Here is a 23,611-nt window from a genome sequence, read left to right on the forward strand (position 1 = left end):
GCAGCAGTCATGAGGGAAAGAAAAAAACACCCCTCTGAGGCACCATTCAGAAAAAGAAAGAAAGCAAAGGAAGCTTTTCTATCTAAGCAGGAAGGAGATCTCCTGAGATACATAAACACAAATGTTCATGGTGAGCCTTCCAGCCCCAGTGAGGATGTGAGTGTGAGGAGATGCCTGATCTTCCAGTTAGTCAGAGTGCAGGTGACCTGGCAGCTACTGCAGCATCCATCTCAAATGGATGTAACCATGCACATTTCTGAAGAAAAGTGTAGATCAGAGAAGAGTATGGTGGAGGTACAAGAAACAGCTGCTGCTGAGTTTAGTTCCTTAAGTCTAGATGATCCAGGACTGTGGACCCACTTGAGCAGTAGTCTGAGTGACGTCCTTATACTGAATGGGCCACAGCAAGTGAAAAACTTCATGTTCCCCAAAGACAATGAAAATAGAAGTTTCCATCCAACACATTATTGGTGTGAAATCCCCAACTGTGACAAAGTGGAGAGGCCATGGCTTATGTACTCAAAAATCCAGAATGCTGCATACTGTTTTTGTTGCAAACTCTTCCAGTCTAATGTTCCAGCCACATTGGGTTCTACAGGAACAAAGGACTGGAAAAATCTGGCTAGAAATCTGGCATGCCATGAGAAGGCAGCAAATCACCAGAGAGCATTCCATAGGCGGAAAGAGCTTGAGATGAGACTAAAGTTAAGGGGGGGAGGGATAGCTCAGTGGTTTGAGCATTGGCCTGCTAAACCCAGGGTTGTGAGTTCAATCCTTGAGGAGGCCATTTAGGGATTTGGGGATTGGTCCTGCTTTGAGCAGGGGGTTGGTCTAGATGATCTCTTGAGGTCCCTTCCAACCCTAATAATCTATGACCATAGATGATCAGCATCAAGAGACAATTGCATCAGAGTATCTTTACTGGTAAAATGTTCTGAAAAGACTCATTGCCATTGTGAGAATGCTTGCTACCCAAAACCTAGCACTGCATGGCACTTCAGTTCAACTGTATGTGCCAAACAATGGAAGCTTCCTTAAAACTGTGGAGCTGATGGCTGAGTTTGATGCTGTACGTAAGAAGCATCACCACCCAAGAAATGTACACACCCCACTACCTTGGAAAGCCATTCAAAATGAGATCATACAGTGACTGTCAACAAAAGTCAAACAGAAGATTGTGGCAAATCTGAAGTCAGCAAGATATTACTCTTTTATTCTGGACTGCACACCTGAAATCAGCCATACACAACAAATTACTTTAATGGTGTAGGTTTCAGAGTAGCAGTCATGTTAGTCTGTATCCGCAAAAAGATCAGGAGTACTTGCGGCACCTTAGAGACTAACAAATTTATCTGAGCATAAGCTTTCGTGGGCTACAGCCCACTTCATCGAATGCATGCAGTGGAAAATACAGTAGGAAGATATATATATATATACACAGATAACATGAAGCAATGGGTGTTACCATACGCACTCTAATGAGAGTGATCAATTAAGGTGAGCTATTACCAGCAGGAGAGAAAAAAACTTTTTGTAGTGGTAATCAAAACAGTCCATTTGCAGCAGTTGACAAGAAGTTGTGTGGAACAGTGTCTCGGGGGGAATAAACATGGGTAAATAGTTTTACTTTGTATAATAACCCATCCACTCCCAGTCTTTATTCAAGCCTAATTTAATGGTGTCCATTTTGCAAATTAATTCCAACTCAGCAGTCTCTCATTGGAGTCTGCTTTTGACATCCAATTTGATGCAACTTAAATTTATATTTCTGTGATAGATAACAGACCTGTATCTCAGAAATGGTAGTTGATTTAATTACCGTTAACGCATCTCAGAAAGAAAAAAATGGTGAGTTTGAGATATTTTAACAAACAATGCCAAAGCCAAAATAAAAGTAACCTGCTGATAACTGGAATACTTAGCCAGCACTAGATGTTTTGGAAGTGTAGACAGAAAGGTCACTTCTCATTTTCATATGTTATTTGCACTGTTGGGTTCCCAAAATCCGCAAAATGGAAAGTGCCAAAAATATCAAATAAACCAATACTCGGTAGAAGATCCAACTATTATTTTCTTGCCCAGACTCTAAGGACTCCTGGAAACTATGCACCTGGATGCTGGAGACGTTACTCAGGGTAGTTTGAATGGCAGTTCAGTAGGAATAAAGGCTGCAGGACTGAGCCTCATTTGTAGCAAAATGTTAAATCAGTGAGGGGAAACCATGCAAAACTTCAATTCAAAACTTGATACGTGTGGGCTGAGAAATGGGTCTGACTAAGGCAGCTAGGGATGCAGTGATTTAATACATTCCCCAGCACAATCTAACAAGTTCAAGACACAAGTAAAGACACCTTGTGCTTCCAAAGGAGGATGGCAGCCAAAACACCACCTTCTCCCTCCTTTGGGTAAATTTCCCTTGCAGTAGAGGAAATTTAGGTTAGAATCATAGAATCTCAGGGTTGGAAGGGACCTCAGGAGATCATCTAGTCCAACCCCCTGCTCAAAGCAGGACAAATCCCCAGACAGTTTTTTTTTTTACCCCAGTTCCCTAAATGGTCCCCTGAAGGATTGAACTCACAACCCTGGGTTTAGGAGAGCAATGCTCAAACCTGATACAGGGAGGTATAATTTACTCTGTAATTCCAGTTTGCCTCTTCTCCCATTCAGAGTATATATGGGACCATTAGGTGAGTTAACAAGGAGAGATGGGCTTCGGGACTTGTAGTTAGCAGATGGCACCTACCTCTATATTTTAATCTTACCAGATGCTAGCAGTTGCCACTGAACACCTGGCTCAGTGTTTGCAGCAGCAAGGCTAGCTGACTGAAACTTAACCTCAATTATACTGAGATGATGCTGGTAGTTTAAGGATAACCAGAAGATACAGCGAGGATGATACTCCATCTCTTACTGAGAGTGTATGCCCAGCCTTTGTTACTCAGCTTCACAGGCTGGAGAGCATGTTGAATCCCCAAACGCTGTTAAATGATCATATAGCAGCAGTGTCCAAGGATGCTTTTTTCTATCTGTGCATGACTATCAGTTTCTGTTTCTTTCAGATGCAGACCTTGCTGTAGGATCCATGCACTTTGTCCCCTTAAGAGAAGATGACAGCAGTGCACTCAATATGGGGCTATATAATAAGCCAACCCCAAAACTGAAGTTGGCACAGAAGGCAGTAGCCTGCTTGTTAAATTTTTTATCTCACCAGAAACACATGACACCAGTGTTCTTTAGCTGTCTATTGGTTTGAGGGTGGAATTTAAGATGTTTTAATATCTAGAACACTCTACGTTGCCTGGGAGTAACATACTTAACAAACCACTTCTCTTCCCATGTAATACATGCTTCAAAATCAGTTCAACTGGGTGAACTGGAGTCCTCTCCTTTTAGAAGAGAGGGAGGTAGATCAAATGAGGGAACCTGGGCTATGGAATCAATTCCCATCCATTGTCCAAAATAACGTGGGATATTGACCTTCAGAGCACAGTGCAAATTCTGTATTTTCTGCCAGGGCTGTGAGGTGAGAATGTCTTGAGAACTTAATGAAGATTCATCTTTATTGGGGCAGAAGAGTTTTCATTGAATGAAGTGTTTTGTGTTGGGGGGTCAGCTTTGCTGATATCTTAGCAACTGGTTTTAGGTATCTATTTTATAGGTTTTGTTAGAAAGCTAAATAAATTAATTAAAAATGTAGGGATGCATATTAATATTATACAGAAAAAAACACTAAACTCTTGCAAAAAATCAAGCTTATGATCTACTGCAGCAAAGTTCCCTGGCCCATCGATGGTGTGGAGAACTTAGAGGCTACTAATGTCTCCAGTAAAAGATATGCTGAAGTTTGCATGTGGACCAGTCACTCCATGGCCAATAGAGAGCTTCACTAAAGTTGTTGAAGGAAGGGAACATCAAAAGGTAACTTAAAATATCGTTTTGGTGGAAATATTTTCTAATGCTCTTATGTGTACATTCAGCAGTTTTAAATTCAGTTGGCTCATTTTTTACATAAACAATTCTGTTAGCCTTTCACTTGTAGAGTAAACTTGTCAAACTCTGCTCCAAAACTTTCTCTGTGACCTTTTGTAGGCTATAATTAATGCTGAAGTTGATATTAATATCTTGTCTGTGTGTCAATGTTCTTCAGAATCTAATTGAGCAATTTGTTGAGAGCACATGTAGAGTACATTTGACCAATCTGGCAGAGCATACATTATAAGCTATTGAACTGCTAGTATAGATTATACTGTGTGCAGCTATTTTACACTATTTCTTCTGGAAAATGTGCTTGGGAAACATGGTTACCTATCTTTAACAAATTTGCCTGCCCATATATTCCTATTTTCTATCAATATCCTGGTTTACATGATTGTAATAAAGCATACCATGTTATTTGTGCATGCAAAGATGTACATAGAGTTTAATAAGAGTAAGCACATAGGCAACGGCCCCAGACCCAAATTTTGGCTCTTGATACAACATTAAATGTCTGGCCAGCCAACCAGTCAGGCATTTGAACACTCCTCAAAGACTCTAATTATTTACATGAAAATGTCAGCGATCTGGTTGGTCTCCTCCTGCTGGCAGCCCACCAGATTGCTGCAAGGGGAATACCAGCCTCTGGATTCCCAGGAGTTTTAAGCTCCCTTGGGCCCCCTGGCACATTTCCTGGGTACCGATCTACAGTCTGTTACCCCTTTACAGAAATGGAGCCCCTCAGCCCACCAGCCTTGGATACCCCAGCACTCACCTCCCCAAGATATTCCAATAGTTTAAACACAACCTCTCTCAGAATCCCACCAAAAGTTTGAGCTTTTGGGGTTACAGTTTAACTCTCTCTGGAGGTATGTGGTAGTTTATAACACACAAAGTATAACACATTATTGCTCTTTAATAGCATGAGACAGACACAATTCCATACAAAATAATAAACCCTACACACATTTCTTTGCCTCAGTTTCCTCATCGCTCCAGAACATTCTTTGGGCTGATATAAGGATCACTCTGAAAATAAGAATCTGCAAGATAACAGTAGTTAACTTGTATAAACCAGTGAATACAGACTGGCCTTTCCCCCTCACCCCTCCCTGCCTATTACCCACAATATATCACCTGCCTATATATATAATCCAGTGATTTCAATAGCCATTACATGTTGTGTGGCTATAATAGCAACAATGCTGCAGGAGAGGCACTGGCAGAATGGTCATCAAACGAAGACACAAACCTTCCTTTTGCTGCAAAAGACAGAGGCACTTTCCATTTTGCCTGCTGGAATAGAGACTATAACCCAGATCTCTGTTTTCTCAGCAAAGACCAGTCCAGAATCCTTCAGAACACATCCAGAACCATTCTTGGCAACTTTTTGTCCAGTCAGTGTAGATTGGGATTGAACTCTAGTAATCATGTCATCACCCAAACTGTGATAGAACTTTCAAAAGGCAAACTGGCCAGGATTCACTATGAAAATGGAGGCCATCATTGATGCAATTCCACCAAAGCCCAAAAATGTTGATTGTTTCACCTGGCTCATCTGAAATGCTGCAAGAAAAAACATCTCCTGCACCTATTGAAAAGGATACAGACTTTCAGGATGCTGAAAACCAGAGACAGAAAGACTGTTAAAGGAATATCAAATGTCTCATGAAACAAACACAGCAACATCCATACTAGAGTTACTGAATTAGTCCTCCATCAAAGATGAATGAAGATGGCTGATGCTTTGGACTTAACCAAGCTTTGTATCTGGAGTGAGTAATTATTGTGTCTGCTTGGGGCTGCAAACTGAGTGAAACATTGAAACCATGAAGTCTCAGCTGATGGAGTCGCAAGAATGCTTCTTATGAACTCAAAAGCCCCAGGATACAAGCAAAGTGTCCAGAGAGCTCCAACGAATGGTCAGCACACCACCCACCTCACCCTCAACCACTGCCCTTCACTGTTGAGGAGGTAGATAAGGTGCTCGCACCCATGAAAGCTGCGAAACCTGCTGGACCTGATGGTGTCTTTCAAAAATTTCCTAAAGACATCAGGCCCAAGGGATGGAAATGGCTGGGAGCACTGTTCTCCGATATCCATTCCTCAGAGTTCATTCCAAGGATTTGGTGTGATGCTATGGTTATTGCCATTGCCAAGCCTACAAACTCAAGCAATAATCCCTCATCATACTCACCCATATTACTATTCTGCAAATCATACAAGCTAATGGAGAACATATTACTGGCAAGGATCATGCTGCTTGTACAAACAAAGTTACTGAATGAACAAAGGGGTTTCTGACCAGGCTACAGCTGCACTGATCAAGTATTAGCTTTACCAACACACACTGAGGTGAAATTCCACTGAAAACATATCACCAGGACAGCTTTTTTAGATGTATCTGCTGTCTATGACACTATACAGAGGAATGGCCTTCCCCTGAAAGCCACCAAAATTATCCCATGCAACAGAATCATAAAATTCCTCTGAGAAGTTCTGATCAGTGATAGTGTAGACTGAGGTCCAGTGTGCTTCAGTAGCAGCAGCCATGGGAACTACAAGCTGTGGACTACAAACAGCAGCATGTTGGGAGAATTTCCTGGTTCCTCTGCTCCTCCCAGCAGGAAGTTTCAGCACTGACCGAAGCTGGGAGCGTGTAGCAGGCAAGCAGAGAGGAGGCTGCTGGACTGTAATCTTGTTATGTGATTCTTTACAGAATAAAACCTTGTTCTTGGTGGTTTGTCTGAGTGGGTCTGGTGTGAGGTGAATACACACTGACACACAATGCAGAGCACACAGAGGAGCCTCAGGCATAAAGTTTCCCGAAGTTGTGTAAAATGCCCCAAGGCAGGCTTCCCCTAACTGGAACAAATTCATACTGGGCCAGTGAATAAGACAGGGACCACATAGGTTTTGTGTTTTCCTTAGTAACCAGGTCAGCAGGCCATGCACTCTCAACAGCGGCCTCCAAAGGGATCGGTCCTAACACCAATCCTGATCTACACCAGTGACTTTCCTCAGACTGGCTATACAGGTATGACATTTATTTACCATAGAACAAATCCTAACCAAGGACTTTGAAACCACAGAAGAATATTTCTTATATTGGGAGCTAAAACCAAACCTCACTAAGATTGTGTTCTCAGCATTTTATCTAAACAATTTGAAGGCTAGGGCAGAACTGCATGTGTACTTCTGTGTCCAGCAGATAAGACCTGAGCTTCCTTCAAAATATCGTGGGGTGACACTAGACTGAAGCCTCATGCACCACCAGCTCCCCAAATAAATAACAAGACAAAATAAAGATGCATGTAAATCTCATTCAGAAATTGTCAGGAATGACCTGTGGAACCAATGCAAAAACTCTCTGGACATTTTCACTGGCCCTTTTCTACTCTACTGCAAAATACTGCTTACCTGTCTAGATACATAGCTCCCACACATTATTTGTCAGTTCTCAACACCTCCATGCAGATCATAGAATCATAGAATCATAGAATTCAAGATCAGAAGGGACCATTATGATCATCTAGTCTGACCTCCTGCAAGATGCAGGCCGGTTATATCATACCATTGACCCATTGTACTTGATGGTTAGAAACCTTCGTCTAATTTCAAGATCATTACAGACACTGTAAAATCAATGCCACAACCAGAGCATCCCATACTGACGCCCACTCAAATTGGTTGTGACATGTGAATCCTTTGGGAATCCCGTTGTATTCAAGGGAACAAGGATCTTGCAAAGCATATGAAGACCTAAATAACATACTGAGATTCTGACTCAAATCCAGCAAATCTTTCTGGCATGCAGTGCAAGAGCTTGAAGACATGGGGTTTCCCCCCAAAGATCAATGGCAAGCAAGGTGGAAGGATGCCAAGATCCCAAACAAACACCTCATCGAGGACCCAGTGGCTTTTCACTCCCATGGAAAATGTGGTCCACTTAGTACCACATCCACTCATCATGTGGCAGATGCACCTACCACCTCCATAAATGAAAACTGAGACACAATCTATTTGTGACTGCAGAAACATGCTTCAAACTATGGAACAACTCATCAGACAGTGTCCCAAATGATCATATTCTGGTTTTATCTCTACCATCCACTCAGTATCATCTGAGGCAATCTATTGGATTGCCTGCCTAGACTTAGACATCTAGCATTGCTGGTTTTAAGCCATAGGAAGAAAACAGGTACATTATGTAAAAGTGCCTATATAACTTAGGAACCTGAATTCCATTTTCAAAAGTGACTGAGGAACATATTTTCAAAGATATTTCTGTACATAAAGATGAAGATTGGCACCTTTTTGAACTTTCAAAACTTCCCCTTGGGTGCTAGGTGCCTATATGTTTTTGAAAAATCCCACTGTGTACCTATCTGTATCTTTAGGCACCTAAATAAATTTGTAAATCTGTCCCTAAGTGCCCAAGTCACTTGAAAATGAGACTTAGGCCTGCATTGTTAAAGGGATTTAGGCATTGCCTGGCTGAGTGGAGTAATATTTAAACCCTTGGTGGCTGCCGCCTAGTGGATTTTCCAGCCCTGAGTTAGGTGATTCCATGCAATTAAGGCTCCCTATAGAGTGCATGGGGGTAGCTAAGCACTTAAGACAAAAAATTCAGAAGCCAGACAGCTGAGCAGGGAGCTACCTAAGCAAGCTAAGAGTGAAATACTAGGGTGAGGAGAGGGACTTAGGTGCCTAAGCAGTTGGCCTGGCGCATCTCACTGATGGGCCGGAAATGGGCACTTTCCTCTACTCAGGATCCTAAGCTGCAAACCCTTTCCTGCAGGTAAGCACCTAAACCAAGTCAACTGCTTAAGTAACACAAGTTCTATGAGCAACAGCTCTCTCTCTGTCTCCTGCTCATGCTCAATACATTCTCTCAGTTTCATGCCACATGTTCCTGTGTGCCCCAGGCAGCCATTTTTGAAGGTGTTGTGCTGCCCCTCAACCTATGAGTATCCTGTATCCATTCTTCCTGCTGCAGGGGCTGACAGGTATCAGGTCTTAGGCGTGCTCAGAATACATCTACAGGACCAATTCCTGCTGGCAACATAAGCATCATCCATCTAATTCAAACGCTTGAAGTCTTCTAGGATTTTGCCTTGAGCTAGGGCTCCAAGCCGCTCTTTAGTTGTAGAGTGGCAACAGTGCTTACACTACTTTGAAAATGCTGACTGGTGGAAACTTAGGCACCTAGCTGGCTGTTTAGGTGCCTGCCCCCTTGTAAAAATCTGGCCCTTAGGTGCTTTTGAAATTTGTAAGCATAGTCAACCCTCAGGATTTCAGCCATATGTGTAGTTGCAGCAGTGCAAATCCCTAGCTTAGACAGGCAATACTGTAAATTAAACCTGTACATCTTACCCCTGCTTGGAACCAGAATATGTTGCCCCAGGGAAATCATGGCTTATAGTGGCTAGAAGGGACCATCATGATCATCTTGTCTGAACTCCTGCACATTGCAGGCCACAAAACACACCCACCCACTCCTGTAATAGACCCCTATTCTCTGGCTAAGTTACTGAAGTTCTCAAATCACAATTTAAAGACTTCAAGTCACAGAGAATCCACCAATTGTCCTTGGTCATTGCAAGGAAGGCCAACACTCCCCTTCCCCCGCCAAAACCCCCAAAACTAGGGACTCTGCCATTCTGACCTGGGGGGAAATTCCTTTCCAACTCCAAATATGGCTATCAGTTGGATCCTGAGCATGTCTGCAAGACCCAGATACCTGGGGGGAAAATCACTGAAATAACTCTGAGTCCTCCCCATCTAGTGTCCCATCTCCGGCTGTTGGGGATATTTGCTACTAGCAGTCACAGATGGGCCACATGCCATTGAAGGCAGTATCATCATATAATCCCCTCCATAAATGTATCATGCTCAGTCTTGAAGCTAATTAGGTTTTCTGCCCTCACTGTTCCCCTTAGAAGGCTGTTGCAGAACTTCACTCCTCTGATGATTAGAAACCTTCATTTAATTTCAAGCCAAAACTTTTTGATGGCCAGCTCATAGCCATTTGTCCTTGTGTCAGCTTTGGCACTTAACTTTAATAACTCCTCTCCTTCCCTGGTATTTATCCCTCTGGTTTATTTTTAGAGAGCAATCATATTTTCCCTCAGTCTTCGTTTGGTTAGGTTAAAGAAACCAAGCTCTTTGAGTCTCCTCTCATAAGGTAGATTTTCCATTCCTCTGATCATCCTAGAAGCCCTTTTCTGCACCTATTCCAATTTGAATTAATCTTTCTTAAACATGGGAGACCAGAACTGCACAATCTATTCCAGATGAGGTCTCACCAGTGCCTTGTATAATGGTATTACACTTCCCTATCTCTACTAGAAATACCTCGCCTGACACTTCCTAGGATTGCACAAATCTTTTTCACAGCCTCATTAGATTGGTAATTCATAGTCATTTTGTGATCAACCAATACACCCAGGACTTTCTCCTCCTCTCTTGCTTCCAACTGATAAATCCACAGTTTATAGCAAAAAGTATTGTTGTCAGTCCTTAAATGTATAATCTTTTATTTTGCACTATTACAGTTCATCACATTTTCATTACTTCAGTTTACAAGGTCATTGAGATCTTCTTGTATGATATTTCGGTCCTCCTCTGTATTGGCAATACTTCCTAACTTTGTATCGTCTTCAAATTGTATGAGCACATTCCCATTTTTTTATGCCAGGGTCATTAATGAAAATGCTAAATAAAATTAGTGCCAAAACCAATCCCTGAAGACCTCCATCAGTGACCTCCCTCGAGTCTGACAGTTGACCTTTCAGTATGACCCTTAGTAGTCTCCTGTTTAACCAGTTCCTTATCCACCTTTCAATTCTCATATTAATCCCTATCTTCTCCAATGTAACGGATAATTTCCCATGTGGAACTGTATCATATACCTTATTGAAATCCAGGTATATTAAATTTACAACATTCCCTTTGTCTAAAAATCTGAGTTATCTTCTTAAAGAAAGAGATCAGGTTGGTCTGACATGATCTACCTTATGTAAAACCATGTTGCATTTTATCACAATTACCATTTACCTGTATGTTCTTTACTACTTTCTCTACACTTAGAATGAGATTATAGCAATGCCGCTACACTGGGGCTGTCCATCAATGGAAATAACGGAGGCAAATTGTCAATGTAGGCAAAGCATGTGTTTTCATTCACCTGCATCCCAAGGGACATAACCATTGGACTATTGGCTATTCTGGTTAGGCAGAAATTGCATTCTGGGCCTGAGGAAGTTTCCTATGAAAAAGATATATATATCTTTATATATCAGGGACTTTATATATATATAAAGTCCCTGATCAGCTGTATTTGTGACTTAATTCTGCTCGTGGCAGAGGACCACACCTATGGGTGAAATTCTACCCCCTTTTAATTCAGTAGCATAGCTGTCATGTTTTTCAACAGAAGCAAGATTTCAGCCCTAGAGTTTTGTCTTTTGCACGGGAAGCTTACTCATCCATATCCTCTGCTCATAGTTCAGCAAAGGAGTGGTCCAAAGTCTGTTGAACACAATGGAAATCTGTCCACACACATCAACGGGCTTTGGATAGGGCTCCTGGAGTGCAACAAGCTTGTGCACCACACTGGGAAAGACAGGATTACAGATGTAGTGATTTTTACCTGAGGATATAAGCGAGCAGGCCCTCCAGATTCAGTCTGTGCAGCTCAGTACCAGTGTTATCCTCAACAAGGATCAAAGTATTCATAAAGTCTAGTGGAGAAAATAATAATAATGTTGTTCACCTTTAACACAGATAGCATTACAGCTTGAATAAAAGAAAGGTAGACACAGTTGTGTTAGTATTACCATATTATATTTCCCAGGATATAAAAATTAATAAAATATGGATCTCTAACCTATTCACTGTGTTTTGCAGTAATTAAGTTGTCACTACACTTGCTAGGTTTTTGAAAATAATATTTTATGAACTTTATGCTTACCTGGAAGTAGAATATTTTTCTCCCTAGAAAAATACAAATAAAATTATTTATTTCACTGGGTTTCTTTAAAAACCATATAACATATTTAATAAAGGTTATAATCCAATAGCTTTATTTAAAAGAAATTGTCTCCCCCCTCCAAAAAAAAAAACACACATTACACTACATGTAGATTTTTGTGTGTTTTAAAATACTTCTTTTTCACATAATTAAGAACATGTACAGAATGTGGAAACCTGGTGCAGAAACAAATATTACATGTGCCTATAAATTAATGTGTCCCCTTAGGAAAATGAAATTTCACAGTTTAATTACCCCGTTTCTTCACAGAAGACATAAAGAAATTTATGGAACTAATTACTCTGATAATGAAGAGGGATTTTTTTTCTCTCTTTCAGTGCAATCCCACCTAAAAGGAAGAAATGGGGAAATGTAACTCATTGAACTCCCCGGCAGCTCCACTGTTGTATATTTATTATTACTAGAAACTGAGGCGTTTTATTACTTTTGTGTCGGTACTAAATATAAACATCTAATATAAGGCAAGAGATTTTGTAATGGGTTTCTGCTAGCACCTCAACAATTCATCTACAAATCTTACAAGTTAAATTACTATAGATTAAACTAAAAGTCCATATTGAAAGCATTATTGCAGGTTTTGTGCACAGTATTTCACTCTTCCTTTGTTCTAGAATTGTTTGTAATGTAGTCTGTGAAGGGCCCCATTAAATCACTTCTTTCAGCATAGGAAAACTTGAGTAGAATGTTGAATGGTCATCTATAGGACCATCCTGTAAGACACCAAAGTGGTTACATCAAAACATTGTAATCTAGGGTCTCTTATAATAGTTATTACTACCTTTCATTTGACGATCTCAAAACCCTTCATAATTATTAAGTAAATTAATTTTCTAGTGGCCGTATTCCTATGTTTACACTTGAGATTGCATCTCAGGTGGCCAGCCAGGTAAGTGAGATGTTTACACATTTAAGGTACACTGTTAACATGAAATTTTGTCAATTAAAAAAAAAAGAGTTCAAAGCCATTTCAGGTATCACCCTTGCCCGTGTCTCCCTGGCAGTTTCTGTGGGTTTTTTTTTTCAAATGCATTTTACTATGTTTTTCTCTCTGTGTGATGTATAAAATACACTTGCAAATAGCAAGGGAAACTGTAGTGAAATTTTCACACTGAAAAAGTGAAACAAATGATGCACATGTGCCAAATGCCAAAACAAACAAACAAATATACCTTATCTCTTTTCCATTTATAACAATCTTAGTTGCTGTTTGTAACAACAGTTGGTAAACAATATTCAGACACGTGTGATTACTGACTTGATTATGTCCCTTTAAAGTGGGTATAACTTGACAAAAAGTACATGTTGTATAAATTCATCCCTCTTAAGGCTCAGTCATGGCTTTGCCAGATGCCCTGATCAAGGGACAACATGTTGCTCCAGCTCCTGGAACAGATTCTAAGGGCACAGTAGACTCTCAGATTGAGGAACCCCAGAGTTAAAAAATGACCAGTCAATCACACACCTCATTTGGAACCGGAAGTATGCAATCAGGCAGCAGCAGAGACAAAAGCAAAAAAAACCAAACAGTACAGTACTATGTTAACTGTAAACTACTAAATAAATAAAGGGAAAGCAGCATTTGTCTTCTGCATAGTAAAGTTTCAAAGCTATATTAAGTTAATGTTCATTTGTAAACTCTTGAAAGAACAATCACATTTTTTCAGAGTTACAAACATTTCAGAGTTATGAACAACGTCCATTCCTGAGATATTCAGAACTCTGAGGTTCTACTGTATGTCTAGAAGTGATATTATAGGCTGAAGAGATTAGCTGCCCCAAGTACATAAGAACACCATATTGGTCAGACCTATGCTCCATCTAGCCCAGCTTCCTGCCTCTTCCAATTATTAGTGACAGATGCTTCAGAGGGAATGAACAGAACAGAACAAGTTTGTGTAATCCATCCCATCATCCAGTCCCAGCTTCTGGCAGTCAAAGATTTAGGGATACCCAGAGCATGGGGTTGCATCCCTGACTATCTGGCTAATAGCCATAGATGGACATATCCTCAATGAACCTATCCACTTTTTTTAACCGAGTTATATTTTTGGCTTTCACAACATCCCTTGGCAATGATTTCCACAGATTAACTGTGTGTTGTGTTAAGAAGTTCTTCCTTTTGTATTTCCTTCCTTCCTGCTGCCAATTAATTTAATCAGGTGACTGTCAGTTCTTGTGTTATGAAAAGGGGTAAATAAAACTTCCCTATTCACTTTCTCCACACCATTCATGATTTTACAGATCTCTACCATATCACCTTTATTTGCCTCTTTTCTAAATTGAACAGTTCCAGTCTTTGTAATCTCTCCTTAAATTGATTCCATCCCCTTAATAATTTTTATTGTCTTTCTCTGCACCTTTTCCCAATTCTAATATATCTTTTTTGAGATGGGGCAACCAGAACTGCACACAGTATTCAAAGTGGGTGTACCATGGATTTATATACTGGCATTATAATATGTTCTGTTTTATTATTATTCTTTTCCTAATGGTTCCTAATATTCTGTTAGCTTTTTTTGACTACTGCTGCACATTGACTGAATGTATATGCCTAGGGTTTCAAACGGGATAATATTGGGGCACCTAGTCCATCTTGTGGCTCAAACTACCAAGCCTACACTGCTATTTTTAGCATACTAGCTCAATCAAAGCTAGCACATATATATCTACATGAACTGGAAATTACACCTCAAGCTACAGTGTAGACTTACCCTAAGAATCACAATTCCCCTGGTTCTAAGGGAGAAATACTCTGAACTGGGGCTCTATTTGTTGCAATGTACTTCCCTCAGCAGGGCCGGCTTTAGGAAGTGCGGGGCCCAATTCAAACAGTTTCAACAGGGCCCTGGCAGGGATGACTTAAAAAAACCAACAAAACACATGTAAAAAAACACATGGGGTTTGTATTCACCGGGAGGTGCTCCTAGTCTTCGGCAGTACTTCGGCGGTGGGTCCTTCACTCGCTCCAGGTCTTCAGCGGCACTGAAGGACCTGCCACCAAAGACCCAGAGCAAGCAAAGGACCCACCGCCGACGTGCCGCCAAAGACCCGGAGCGAGTGAAGGACCCGCCGCCGAAGTGCCGCTGAAGACCCGAAGCGCTGCCTGGTGACTAAAAATTAAGAAGGCGCCTCTAGCCAGGGAAGGGATTCTCACTGGGCACCGGGCCCTCTTAGGCACGGGGCCCGATTCAGGGGAATTGGTGGAATAGGCCTAACGCCGGCCCTGTCCCTCAGAAGGTTGACCTAGCTATATTAAATGGTACATACAGGGGTGTAGCGAAGGTCTGTCAAGGTCTGGAGCAGGTAGCCAGTGCCAGGGAACTCCTTATGCCCTCTCTGCAGCCACACAAGCCAACAACAATCTGGCTGCTTAATAAGTACCTTAATTAGAACAAAAATGGAGCTTCTTTCTATGCAATAATACCAGTATTATCCTCATCACTCATGCTCTACCCATTATAGAACTCCCAGCACTACTATCAATAATAAATAGAATTAAAATTTCTACCTCGTTGAATGCTATTTGTCAAAATTAACAACCAGAAAAAAATAAATTCACTCATTGATGACACCATGATTCACTTATCATTCCTCTCTTCACTCTACCTACATTGACAACGCATGAAAGCCAAAAATAAAGGCAGCTTTACAAGGATTCCAACTGTGGGGTAATGGCCACACAAAAGCATAATGTCTGCTGTTTCAGATGCAAAGTTAATTAATTTAATAGAAAACATCTGGAGGCAAGCTAATGAAGGCAGAGTCTGTCAATTATCATAATATTTAAAAAAAACAGATTTTTCATTTTATGGAAATGTTATTCCTCCCCTTAACAGCCAACTTCTCAGAGAACCAAGGAAAGATTATGAATTCACAGAAGTTTTTCTTTTTTTTAAATTTATGCTTGCATATACTCTGTGTGTGTGAGTGCATATGTGTGTGCACGGGATATTGGAAACAATATTTACTTATTTATGTGTCTATGTGTATAAATTTATATATATGTATTTATGTAAATGAATACAAATTCATAAATTCTCATGGCATTTACATTGTATTTGAAACCATATTAGGGCCTCTAGTCTTACCCAATACTTACTCCAATGACTTCCATAGAAGTGTTGCCTGATTAAGAACTGCAAGAGCTAAATGGTGGGCCAGATCTTCAGCTGATGTACACAGCTGATATTCTGACCCTGTGCCTTCAAAGCACATCCCCTTCTTAGGGGGATGCGGGGGGATCCTCCTGGCACTGTGTCTGAGCAGATACACATTGTAGAGATGCTCAGGGCCTGGCCAAACACAATCTAATTCTTCATGCCAGAAAACCTCTAGCAATGTAAAATCATAGCAAATGCATACAAAACAATTAACATGTGAAACCTTAGTACTTCAAGTTAGTAATGGGACAAATCTGAAAAAGACAGGAGGCTTGACTCTGTTTTGGTGACAGTCCATGTGGATTAGCTGAATGAAGGATTTGTTCAAGCATGAATTGCTGAAGAGGCTGTGAGAATAATGAAGGATACTGGTTTTCAAAATTCTCTTTGTGCATGTTGAAGAGTGTGTTACTTTATTTGTTAAGAGTTAATTGTGAGGGATGCTGAACATCTGTAACTCTTGTTGACAACAATAGGAGATGCTGGGGCTTAGAACCACTCAGGCAGCTTCTTAAATAAATGCTTTTAATATATACTACTTAAATATATCAGAGGGGTAGCCGTGTTAGTCTGGATCTGTAAAAGCAGCAAAGAGTCCTGTGGCACCTTATAGACTAACAGACCACTCCAAAACGTCTGTTAGTCTATAAGGTGCCACAGGACTCTTTGCTGCTTTTACTTAAATATATGTTTGTTTTTCTATTGTACTTCTATACTTGTTCTTTGCATTGATTTCTAGACCTCCTTCCCTATCTTTTGCTATCCCTTTTCTCGCTAACATTTCTCTTCCATGTGTCTGTCTCTCTGCTCTGGTCTTCTGACGCTCTTTCCTGTGACAGTCTCTTATCTATTAATCATTTTCATTTGTTGGTTGAATGGTAGAACTAAATTGCTCCTCTTCTTTGTTCAACCGATGCTGATAGATATCCCCTCTGACACTCAGATTATCTATCTGGGACAAAATAGCCACAGATCTGAATTTTGCATATGAATTATTATTTATTTTTTGTTGAATGCCAATAGCATGCTCAGTGCTGTAGTTAGCACAGAAGAAAACAGTCCATACTCCAAAGGTATATTTGTGTATAGATAGTTAGATATGACAGAAAATACAGAAATACAGGTCAGGGACATAATGCACTGGTGAACCACAAAAAGCCTCGTATTAAAATGGAGAACTTTTAACTTTTCTTTTCTTAATATAGTTTAATTCTTTGATGGATTCAAAGACCTCATAGAAGTGTGTTTAGTAGTGGAATTTGACTGAAGAGAGTTATGAATGGTAAACAAGTACAGGGAATTGCTCCAAAAATAATTAACAATACAGAATAATTCACAGAGGTAGGAGAGGAAGAAAGATACAAAGGTAACAGCAAGATAGCAAACATGGCCAGGGCAACAGAGGGAGTAGGAAAAAAATGAAAGCGAAAATGTAGCTGAGCAGTAGAAAATTTGAAGGTGAGGGTCTTCCCCAACTCCATTTGTCCATATGTCTCCCAAATTTCAAGCCAGGACATTGAATAGGTGTCAGCATTTCAGTAAATTATGTGCCAAGGGACAAGTGTCATTGAGTCATATTGGGGCTGAATCCCTCCAAAAAATGTATACTGTTGATTGTGGAATAATGCTACCCTGCCTAAGAGATGTAGAAAGGGTTACTTGGAGCAAAATGAAATGACTCTATTACTTCTTCTTAGATATGTCACCTAAATGCAAGTGGTCCCACTGACTTGTTTTTTCTCTTTTCCCTTGAGACTCTTTCCCTTAGCTTCTTCTAGTTGTTTATTGCACTGCAGTATTCATGTAGCCCTAGATATAACAACCATCTTTCATCCCAACCACTGGAAGGCATACAGTATATTGGTGCTGTTAGTAACCTAAGTTAAACAGCCTTCCCTTTTTCGTAGTTTCTTGTGGCACATTCAGGGGCAGGTGTGGGGCAGAAAAATTTCTGCTGTTAAACTGATATGATTGATGATGGGGGCCCACTGAAGATTATAAAGGGCATCAGCAGATGCAAATAGCAGAATTTTGTTTAACAATGGGGTAAAAGGAATATTTAAGGCAGTAAGGAGACGTGGATAGAGGCAAACCAAAGTGTGATTTTTCTAAGAGTCAGCCAACTGGCAGCTTGTGTACTAGTCTATCAAATTTAAATAGACATTAGTTTATTGTTCATTTTTTTTTTCTAATGTTGAATAAAAACACTGAACCGGCAATTTGTATTCATAATTTTGACTCTGCCATAATAAACTGAGTTCCTTTAGGAACCACCCTTCTGGTACTTCACACAACAGTATCACATGCAAGTTATAAGCTTGAGAAGAAGACTAGATATACAAGAGAAATGGTATTTAGACACCAAATACATGAACTGGAAATGACAGCTGAGCAATGCATCTAGTGTTACAATTTGAACAGGAGAGACATCTTGTACTTCTGGGATTTAGTCTCCAGGCAACTGGAGACTGGAATAAAGCATTCATTTCCTTCCTGTTCTACAACAGTAACCTCTGAATATTGTGAGCAAAGAACTAGAGGAGGACACATTTGGTACTGGGTACAAAGTATTATAAAGAATGCGTAGTAGGGATGGTGATCTTTCTAAACATGCCAGTGCTTTATTTCATTCCTAATTGCTACGTTTGTACCCAGTTCAATGGGCATAGTTTCCAAAAATATCACAAAGAACAATGACATCTCAGAGAAGGATTTGCTTTTCCTAATCTTTTACGGAGTGATTGACTGTTCTCATTGTATTGTTGGGACATGACAAAAGTGTGGATGATATGACAGGCAACACCTGCACAGGAGAAACTTGCACATTGATAGTGCATGATGTCTGGAACATCAGGGCTAAATTTCTTTATCACTATTTTGGGTATAAATGGTATTATACTTACAACTAGCAGTCATCCAGATGTTGAAATTCTAATTTTCAAGTTCTAATCATGCATGCTGTACAATGATGAATAAATATAGTTACAATGAATATCTTAAAATATTTATCTTATTACTAAAATATAATCTGGACCATATATAATCTGGACCAAGAGCATGCTCAGTGCTGTAGTTTGAGAAGCACAAGATTTACCATAATAAGCATGCCTTCTTTCATTATCCACCATAATCCTTTCATTACTAGAGTTGTATGGACTTTCATGTTTAATTTTACAATTTTTTTGCAGTAAGAATTGAGATTTTCATCAAAACATGTTAATTTGTTCTAGGACAAAATCTATTCAAATTTACCAGAGAAGGTAGCTAAATTTTGCACTTGAAAAATTTGTCTTCTTTGCGGTAGTAAATTTATGGGCAGGCAAGACCTTAAAATCTTCATAGAGGCATGATAACAAACATGGCACCCCCCCTAAACTACTCCATGGTAATGGCTGTCACCCTTCTGAAAGCCATGATTCCTTAGTTATAGATCTTGTGACATATACTGTACAGTGTGCTCAGGACGGCGTTGACTGAAAAGTCATCGTAACAACTGGGGTATCTCAGGTTGGAATTAATAGACAATTTCTTGATGAGCAAACTGTCATTCTCCACTAAGAAAAGCATACGACAAAAATCTAATTAAAACCTTTTAATACCACTTTTGTCTCTTTGCAAATCTAATTAAAACCTTTTAATACCACTTTTATCATTGATGTGAACTTTTTTCTCACATTCACTCCTTCCTGTTCAGGAGGTAAGTCACAAATTTAGGCTTTCTGTAGGGAAAACCTTTTACCTAGTGCTGATGAGCACTGCTCACTGCTCAATTTCTTTTCTTAAATATCATGTTCCACATGTGGACTCTCCTAATACTTTCTAGTTTCTATGCATATGCAGAGCACCACAATTTGGCATTCAAATATTTGCTTTTAACAATAAAATAAAGTGAAGAAAGAAAATCCAAGGGGGAAAATGGGACCTTGAAACAACTAGATGGTGGAACAAAACCCACCTTATCATTATCCTTATAGTTTCATCATCCTTCTCCGCATTTTTTTCCTCTTGCTTTATGATATGGGGAAATTACAGTGGAGAAAAAAGTGAGTAATCTTGATTTTTCAAAGGTGCTGAGCATCCACAACTCCTGGTTAAAAGGAGGCATGAGGACTCAGCACCTTTGAAAGTGAAACCATGAATTGCAAACTAGCACGTTTAACTGCGTAGTTATAGTAGTTGTAACTCCATGGTAACTCCAGCGGAAGTCCTAATACTGTACATGATAACTTTCACTATCATTGTGTTAACTCCTGGTAAGTATGTACCCAACTCTTGCCTTAATTCTGTTCCCAGCTCATTGGGAGCTGGCTTAGGGACTGCAGAGTTACTAACATTATTGATTACTCATTAACCTGCTCAATAATCCTTTTGTTTTTGATTGCTTAATAACCTGTATCAATCTATATAACAACTGACCTAAACCAACCAGGCCATTATCTATTTGATCTAAACCATTGTTCATGTGGCATTATTTGTACTGCACCAGACTGAGTCAGGATGCCAAGTATTATTTCTTAATGTGCTCTTTCGGCTTCCATTCTCTTCTACTCCAAGTCTAGATCCTGATTCAGAAAAGCACATAAGAACTTTCTTAGGTCCATGGATGAAAGCCTGGCCCGTTGAAACCAATAGGAGTTTTGCTACTGGCTTCAGTGGCGCCAGGGTGCACAGTAGTTTGGTGCATATTTAAGTATGTGCTTCAGTACAGGAAGCCAATGGAACTCAAGTGCTGTCCTGAACAGGGATGGTTTCCTAAGTCAGCATCTGTATCAGAAAGATTTGTACACTGAAGAGATTTGCATGATGCATAAAACTTGTATACCTTGAAAAGAGTATCATTGATGAGAGGGTGGATGACCCATTTCCTCCCTATTTTCAGTTAATATGAGTCTTGATCCTGAGCACAAAGAAGAAGTAGGAGTGAAGGAATATGAGTATGTCTACACTAAATCTGGAGATGTAATTTCCAGCTCAGGTAAACTTTGATTGAGCTAGATGCTAAAAATAGGAGTGCAGCCTCAGTGGTGAGAGCAGCAGAACTATCCCATCTGAAACTCTAGGTGTGTATTTGGGCAGCTAGCCTATCCTGCCACTCATGCTGCTGTGCCATTCTGCTTCCAGGACCAAAATATATTCATCTTAATCTGTAAAAGCAGCAAAGAATCCTGTGGCACCTTATAGACTAACAGATGTTTTGCAGCATGAGCTTTCATGGGTGAATGGATGGGCATCCGAAGAAGTGGGTATTCACCCACGAAAGCTCATGCTGCAAAACGTCTGTTAGTCTATAAGGTGCCGCAGGATTCTTTGCTGCTTTTACAGAACCAGACTAACACGGCTACCCCTCTGATACTCATCTTAATCTGTATTATTTGTACCATCAGACTGGAAGATTTGCTCCTAATCAAGCTCCAGCTGTTGAGTGTTGACTTGGAGAAGTAGACACGTTGGACTGGAGTAAAGCTGGTAGGTACTGAAAAAGGAGAATACATTCGGGATTGGAAAGTAATGAGATGTACTATATCAATATCTTCTAGTAGCATGAGGAGTTGCTATTATTTCTCCTTCTGCATTTAGAATCTTGTCTGGCTTTGTTTGGTATGCCAGCCAGGTGCAGCATGATTTGCACTATATGCTAGTAAGCCTAATATCTTGGGATTCTCCAGATATATCCTGAGGCTTTGGAGACTTGTGTTCAAGAAGAGGAACCTTGCTGGCAGAAATATAACTATATACCATGGGAAAATCCTGTGGGTTTTTTTATTTGTATTTTTATTTTAATAGATAAAAATAATTAATACAAGAATCTAATGCCTTTGGGTCTATACAATTATTTTCTCTGAATATCTTTTACCAAAAATGTTAAAAATACACATTTTTATGGTATATAAAGGGGAAAAATGATATGTTCATTTTAGCATCAAATTACATTGTAAAGTGATTGATTTAAAAAAATCTGTACTAAAACCTTGATTATGATATTGTATAAAGTAGCATCAAATATTATGCTTATAGGTCAAACAATATTCATTAATAAGTAAAAGTATTCATGGAATGATAAATGTTTATTACTGGATATAGAAACATTTTCACAAACATAGCAGGGGTATTTATAGTGAGTCCTGTGGGGAGGAAGGAAATTTGAATGCCATTTTTATGGGAATAATATAATCTTTAAATCACTAATTATGATATATCTGTCTACCCTTTCTCTCTGTCATGAGGCACTTATTAATGAGCCACTGTGACACTTACATGCCTCTTTTGCAGTTTGGGTCTCCCCGGTCATCTTAGGTGTGACGGGGCTCTGAATTTACTCAGCCTTTGGTTTTGATATCCAGGCAGTCAACAAAATGAGTCTGGTTGTGGGTTAGCCGGCCCTGTGACTGAATCCATGACAGTCCTTTCCTTAAGGGTCTATCGACAATCAAAAGGAAAACTAGACATAAACAAACATAAGGTTTAAAACAAACAAAAGGAAATATTTTTTCACACAATGCACAGAACTCATCAGAACAGGAACTGGTTGTCAGGCGATATTGTGAGGGCTAAAGCTATAACTGAGTTCAAAAAAGGACTAGATAAGTTCATGGAGGATAGGTCCATCAATGGCTACTAGCCAGATGGTCAGAGATGCAACCTCATGCTCTGGGTGTCCCTAGCCTCTAACTGACAGATGCTGGAACTGGGCAACAAGGCATGGATCACTTGATAATGCCCCTGTTCTGTAAATTTCCTTCGAAGCATCTGGCATTGGCCATTATCAAAATACATGATACTGGGATAGAAGAAGCATTGGTGTGACCCAGTATGGTCGTTCTTACATTCTTACAAGGAGGTGGCAGGACTCTCTTCCTTAACAGAGCCTCTGGTAAGCCAGAGCCTAGTTCAGCACCTGTAGGTGAGTCTCTTCTAATAGTCCCAAACTAATGATTCAGTATCCATTTCTCTCAAAGCCCTGCCTCCAACAGGCAGCAGTAGCCCCAAGCAGCTTCTGCCTTCAGACAGGCACCCTCCAGTAGATGAGGAATGGAGATTTGCTCTCCCCTCAGGTCTCCTAGCATCCGAGCTGGCTTCTCCCTTCTACATCCTCCCTCTAGTCCTGACATGCCTTGTAGGTGTGGTAGTGTGGGACTTCTTGATTCCCCGAGCAGTTCATTAACCCTCATTTGTCCAGTGTGGGGCTTATACCTCCTCTCACCATCTCTATAACTACTACATTTCTGGCACAAAAAATAAAATAAATTCTAGTTATTAAAATTACAATTTAGTTCAATTAGGTAGTATCCTATCTCTGCCCTAATTATAAACATCTTCCAAGGATTAGGCTGCCTAAAAGTTTGTCTTTCCTTCAGTGATCATGACTTCCCTTAACAATAATATTCCACTGGAAGAGTGAAACTCTTGACTAATGAGGAAT

General features: G+C 40.0%; 1 long non-coding RNA gene across 1 annotated transcript; it reads right to left on the bottom strand.

Annotated features, from left to right (window-relative positions):
* Positions 1–11,648: 11,648 nt before the first annotated feature.
* LOC120395804 lies at positions 11,649–22,619 on the bottom strand. Its single transcript, XR_005592804.1, has 4 exons — positions 22,447–22,619; positions 19,095–19,149; positions 11,951–11,973; positions 11,649–11,720 (listed from the first exon to the last, which is right to left on the bottom strand). It is a non-coding gene; the product is annotated as an uncharacterized LOC120395804 (long non-coding RNA).
* Between the last annotated feature and the right edge of the window lie 992 nt (positions 22,620–23,611).

This window comes from Mauremys reevesii, linkage group 1, assembly GCF_016161935.1.
Source record: "Mauremys reevesii isolate NIE-2019 linkage group 1, ASM1616193v1, whole genome shotgun sequence".
In the NCBI taxonomy this organism is placed as follows: Eukaryota; Metazoa; Chordata; order Testudines; family Geoemydidae; genus Mauremys; species Mauremys reevesii.